General features: G+C 40.4%; 1 long non-coding RNA gene across 1 annotated transcript in view; it reads right to left on the minus strand.

Annotated features, from left to right (window-relative positions):
* Positions 1–5,905: 5,905 nt before the first annotated feature.
* LOC107730020 (uncharacterized) overlaps positions 5,906–6,325 on the minus strand; it is a 22,017-nt gene continuing 21,597 nt past the window's right edge. Inside the window, exon 3 of the long non-coding RNA XR_001638642.1 lies at positions 5,906–5,961. This is a non-coding gene — a long non-coding RNA (uncharacterized LOC107730020). The remainder of the gene's footprint in view (positions 5,962–6,325) is intronic.

Consider the following 6,325-nt stretch of genomic DNA (forward strand, 5'->3'; position numbering starts at 1 on the left):
CAGGGCTGGATTGGTAATCGGGCATACCGGGCATTTTCCCGGTGGGCCGACGCACTTAATGGGCTGAGAATGTTTTTTATTTTTTGCCAAGGACCATCACGCACGGACAGCGAGCAGCCAGTGGCCCATTGGTTTGTCTCCTGTATTGACAGCATAAACCATCCAATCACAACGCGCTATAGACGGAGCGATGAAGTGTTTTGCTCCGCCTATATAAAGATCGCTTCACCCCTCCCCACTTAATCTTTGCGTGAATTGCGCCTCAAAATGGACAGACCAAAACGCAAAGGTGGTGCTGAAAAGCTCCGGGAAAGAGAGAATTAAAAGTTTGGAGGCGGATGCCGCCAAATGTGCAAAAATTACAGATATGTTTACTGCTGCAGTAGCCTCTACTTTGACAGCAGTGCCGAAGTCTGTGCAACAGCAAAAGGCTGAGCAGGTGACGAGCCATGATGAACAGGCTTGTTGCTCTGTTGTAAGTGATGAGGGCCAGAGCAGGGACAGGCAGGAGGATGAGGAGGAGAAGAGGGTAGTTGAATCGGTAAGAAGTAGCTTCATTATAATGGAGGAATGAGAGAGGTTACCTCTCTTAATGTTTAGGCCTAAACTACTGGTTAGTTCCTAAAGCAGTCATAACTTTGACTGACTATTATAATACATTATTAACTAGCTATTATTTTGTCAGCGTTGCATTTTTGTTGCAAGTCACTTCGCCTCGGTAATCATCATTTGATAAAGACGATTATATGGTCTAAAATTGAGCCTGTGTCATCTAGTGGAAATGTTTGGTACTGCACTGTGCCCAAACAATATCGAACTAATTTTTTAGATCAAAATGTGGAACTTGTTTTTTGCTTTGATTTTCTTGTAGTTTTAGAGTTGAGTATATTTTTACATTTTCATAAACTTATGTAAACCTATGGTATATTCATCATCAGTATTTGGATATTTGAAACCTGAATGAACTGAATATTTAATTGTCTTTTCAACTGGAAAAAAATTAGAACAGCTCTATGCATTAAATGCTGAATAAACCCCTCTGCTCATCACCAGTATGGTATTGTTTAAATTGTACTGATTTTAGCAAGGATTTGGCAGGGAAATGCTTCAATTAATCATCTCTCTATCTAGTCAAGCCCGGTTATAGAAGTGGAGGAGAGAGAGGAGGATAGATTACTTTGTTCGTCCTGACCCAGCCAAATTACAGGTATTTTTAAAACATCACCCCAGACAAGATGTGAACAACCCTGTGGTGAAGAAGGTGTTTACCAGTAGAGGTGGCATGGTAAGACAGTGGCTGACGTATTGCAACAAACGTCATGCTTTGTTTTGTTTGCCTGGCCTTCAGCAAGGCAACTGACTCAAACTGTTTTGTGACTGGAATGTCAGACTGGAGACATGTGCAACAGAGAGTTGAAGAGCATGAGAAAAGTATGGCACACAGAAACTGTGCTGAAGCTTACTTTTTAAATTGCTCTGTCACAGAGTTGCCCTCTGTTCCCTCTGCCTAGCCCTTTTTTGCATTAAGACATAAACACATACTTGGGTTTTAAAACGCTTTATTTACCTTGGAGCAAGGTGGAGAGATGGATGATACCCACACACGCACATCCACATTTACACACCTGAACACTAAAACCAGTGGACATTTAAGTTTTTCTTATAAACTGTTGGCTATTACCTGGATCAGCATACATAGTGGCGGCCATCTTGAACTGAGTAAAAGACCCGAAAGGACTTTTGTCAGCCTTTTTATACCTTTGCTGTGTTGCATCATGGGGAGTGGGAGATACCAAGTATGAGTGGAAAGGGGTGGAAACTGTTTTATGAGTTCTTGTATTTGACTTTCTATAATTATTGCTAAATTGAAGTTATGGTATATTGTGCTATTGATATTTGGTGTATTGAAGGAAATAGTGTTATTCGATGTTTAATCCTTTTATGTGTTAATACTTCATATTATTTTCATGTGATATTACGGCTTCTGGGAAATGGTTGAACCCAGGTGTATACATTTTCACGTAATGAAGCAGTCAGGAAGTCTTTAGCTGGGGTGCAGTAACTATTGAGGAGTACTCTGATTGAATCATTGTTATACTTGAACCAAGGTTGTTTGTTTTTGTACTTTGAAGTAGGATTTTTCTTGGTACCCGTAAGGGATTTCCCCTATGGAATTTTTTCTATGTTTTGCACCTGTGAGCACTCTGCACTTTATTGGCTTGGGAAAAACGAAACGAAAAGAAAAGCTGGCATTCAACGTCCTCCATTCATTGTTTGAAGAACTCTAGATGGTACCTCTAGTGGGACTTTGACATGCTCAAAAGCTGACATTAGCAACCTGTTAGGAGCCAGTCAACTGAAAGCGCACAGAGATCAGGTAAAGAGGAGACGTCAAGTTTTGGAACGGGTAGTAGAGGTTGTGAAAGTTATAGGAAAGAGAGGCCTAAGCTACAGACAGGTGGAGAATGAGGCTGCATATATGTTGGACATTGACAGCATTGACCATGGAAATTTTTTGGAAATGATCATTTTATTGGGGAAGTATGATATCTGCTTGAAAGAGCATCTCAGCAATGTTACTGAGAAAAGCAAAAAAAGGCATGCATCAGGATCAAGAGGCAGAGGTTCCCTCATTACTTTACTGTCGAAAGCTACTGTCAACTCTGTAATTGCTACCATCCATAACTTAATTCAGCAAAATATCTCCACTGACATCCAGAAAGCTGGAATGTTTTCTGTCCAGCTGGATACAACCCATGACATAACAGGACAAGACCAGTGCTCAGTCATTTTGAGGTATGTGACTAATGTTGTTCATTAGAGACTTGTCGCAGTGGTCCGTTGCCATGAATCCACTGGACAGTCCTTTGTGAAGTTACTGACAGAGGTCCTTGAGCATCTGAACCTGGATATAAGCATGTGCATTGGAAATTCCACAGATGGGGCTTCAAATATGCAGAGGCAGTACAGAGGCTTCTCTGCACTTCTGGCATCACAATCCCCCAACCATGCTCATGTATGGTGCTATTCACATGTCCTCAATCTTGTGTTGTCTGAGACCACACAAATTGTGATTGAGAGTGGATCACTTTTTGATCTGCTTAATGACATAGCAGTGTTTATCAAGGATTCATACCAGAGAGTGAATTTGTGGGAGAAACAGAGTCATGACAAGAGACACAGGTGCATTGGTCCGATTGGAGAGACACGATGGTGGGTGAAGCACAATGCCCTGAAAAAAATATTTGGGTCATTCGGTATGCCTTAAGACTGTCTATACATTGATGTGGTGTCGACACTTGCAGCCATACAGGAACAGAAGACAGTGCAAGCAAATGTACGTACCAAAGTCAGAGGGTACAAAGAGGGCCTGCTGAGGTATGAGTCAATTCTGACAGCTCAGTTGTACCTCTGTATATTTGAGCATACAGGTCCACTCTCAAAATACCTGTAGACGGGAGGCATGGACATCCTCTCTGCCCATAAGATGGTCATGTCAACACAAGATGCTCTCAAACAGATAGCCAGAGATTTCCAGGCTGTCAAGGATGCTGCTGACAACTTTGTGAAATGGGCAAATGAAAACATTGAGGAGCTGGATGAGGAGACAGACATGGAAGTGGAAACTGCACTGCCACAGAAGAGAATAAAGAAGAAAAAAACCATGCCAGGAGAGATGGCTCAGGATGAGACTATGAATGATACAGAGAAAGCCTACTAGGTAAAGGTTCACAATGAAGTTCCTGATACAGCTATTGAGTCCATCCACCAAAGATTTCCGACCCATGGCACTCTTTATGCAGAGTTGTCCTTGCTGGATCCTAAAAACTTCCCCCTGATCCAAACCAGTGCTCTCCCAGAATCTGCTATTGAAGATCTCAGCAAGTGCCTGAGTAAATTTGATAGCAGGGCAACAGTTGAAAACCTGCAGTCAGAGCTGAAAAGCTTAGCAGGCCAGTGGGACAAGCTGAAACAATCTCCATTGAAAGAGTACACAGTCAGGACAGTAGAGGAAGGACCTGATGGAAAGGAAGAGGATGTGGATATTAAAAACAAAAGTTGTGAGTCCTGCAAAGAGTGCCCACTGTGCTGCTTTCAGATTCTCCAAAGATTTAACATGCTCACAGATGCATATCACCTGCATACAAGTTCTTGCTGACAGTCTCAATAACCCAAGTGGCATGTGAACGATAATTTTCAACCCTGAAATACATAAAAAGCAAGCTCAGGAGTTGCCTGTCTTCCAGTCACTTAGAAGCCTTCATGCTGATGGTCATTGAAAAGGATATTCTTATGGCTTTGGACACAGACACTGTAATTGACAGACTTGCAGAGAAGAGTGAGCTGATGAAGAAACTGATGTTATAATGTGGTCAGATGAAATTATTTGTATTATTTTATAATAATTCATAACGATGTAGCTTTTCACGCTAAAGATAATGTGATCTTGTGACTCATTATCCCCCTCCACCTCTTTCAGGATGTTCTCTCTTGTGTGGTTCAGCGTTCATTGTTGTTGAGTGGTTAGATGGCCATGCAGCCTTCCACGAAGTATATAGTACATCCAAATCTCTCAACATTGTTCCAGATTAAAGATACCAGTATTGTTATGTAATTATGAATTTTCTGTGATTACTTAAGTCAATTAATTCTCATTCACCTTTGTCTCTCTTTGTGACCCCCACCTTCTGTTTTCTCTCTTAAAGGCTTTCCTCGTTTGTTTGAAGAGAAGATTTTAGAAGAGAGTCTTTACTGCAGTGGAATTCACTCTTTTATTTCGTATGCAATTTCTAATCAAATAAAGTCAAGTCAAATCAAATCAAATCTCTTTGTTACACATCTTGTACACAAGTGTACCAGCGGTGAAATTTTTATGTGCAAGACTGTTGTTGGCAGTATAAACAACAAATACAAACTCTTCTCTATTTTTCTCTGTCTTCCCCTGTTATTCTTTTTTAAGGTTGCATTCCTTGAGGAGGTCTTTGTCCATTGGTGTGGAGATGACTGGCAACATTTCTTGTAAATGTTGTACACAGTTGTATACCGTTTATACATTTTATTAAATAATCTGAAATTATACTTGACCTTAAGCATCCATCCATCATATATATATATATATATATATTGAATTGTAGTGGTGGGCCACCTGGACCAAAAATGCCAAGGCTGATTTTTTGTCCCAGTCCAGCCCTGGACAAGGCCAAAATAACAAACAAAAATTAACTAATTTTAGTATACCCTTTAAATTCTCTAACCAAAATAAAACATAAGAAAAAAAGAAATACAACACAACTTCCCTAACTCCCTTAACCCAAAACATAGAACAAACAATATAAAAGAAATGGCGTCACACTCCCTACTTCCCTTAAACTAAATATTTACAAATACAATTGGAAATCAGCTAAAACAAGAGCTTAATTCTCATTCACCTTTGTCTCTCTTTGTGACCCCCACCTTCTGTTTTCTCTCTTAAAGGCTTTCCTCGTTTGTTTGAAGAGAAGATTTTAGAAGAGAGTCTTTACTGCAGTGGAATTCACTCTTTTATTTCGTATGCAATTTCTAATCAAATAAAGTCAAGTCAAATCAAATCAAATCTCTTTGTTACACATCTTGCACACAAGTGTACCAGCGGTGAAAGTTTTATGTGCAAGACTGTTGTTGGCAGTATAAACAACAAATACAAACTCTTCTCTATTTTTCTCTGTCTTCCCCTGTTATTCTTTTTTAAGGTTGCATTCCTTGAGGAGGTCTTTGTCCATTGGTGTGGAGATGACTGGCAACATTTCTTGTAAATGTTGTACACAGTTGTATACCGTTTATACATTTTATTAAATAATCTGAAATTATACTTGACCTTAAGCATCCATCCATCATATATATATATATATATATATATTGAATTGTAGTGGTGGGCCACCTGGACCAAAAATGCCAAGGCTGATTTTTTGTCCCAGTCCAGCCCTGTATAATAGTCAGTCAAAGTTATGACTGCTTAACCAGTAGTTTAGGCCAAAACATTAAGAGAGGTAACCTCTCTCATTCCTCCATTATACCGATTCAACTACCCTCTTCTCCTTCTCCTTCTCCTCATCCTTCTCCTCCTGCCTGTCCCTGCTCTGGCCCTCATCACTTACAACAGAGCAACAAGCCTGTTCATCATGGCTCGTCACCTGCTCAGCCTCTTGCTGTTGCACAGACTTCGGCACTGCTGTCAAAGTAGAGGCTACTGCAGCAGTAAACATATCTGTAATTTTTGCACATTTGGCGGCATCCGCCTCCAAACTTTTAATTCTCTCTTTCCCGGAGCTTTTCAGCACCACCTTTG

The sequence above is a fragment of the Sinocyclocheilus rhinocerous genome, unplaced genomic scaffold, assembly GCF_001515625.1.
Source record: "Sinocyclocheilus rhinocerous isolate Xijiao unplaced genomic scaffold, SAMN03320098_v1.1 scaffold2353, whole genome shotgun sequence".
NCBI classification, from domain to species: Eukaryota; Metazoa; Chordata; class Actinopteri; order Cypriniformes; family Cyprinidae; genus Sinocyclocheilus; species Sinocyclocheilus rhinocerous.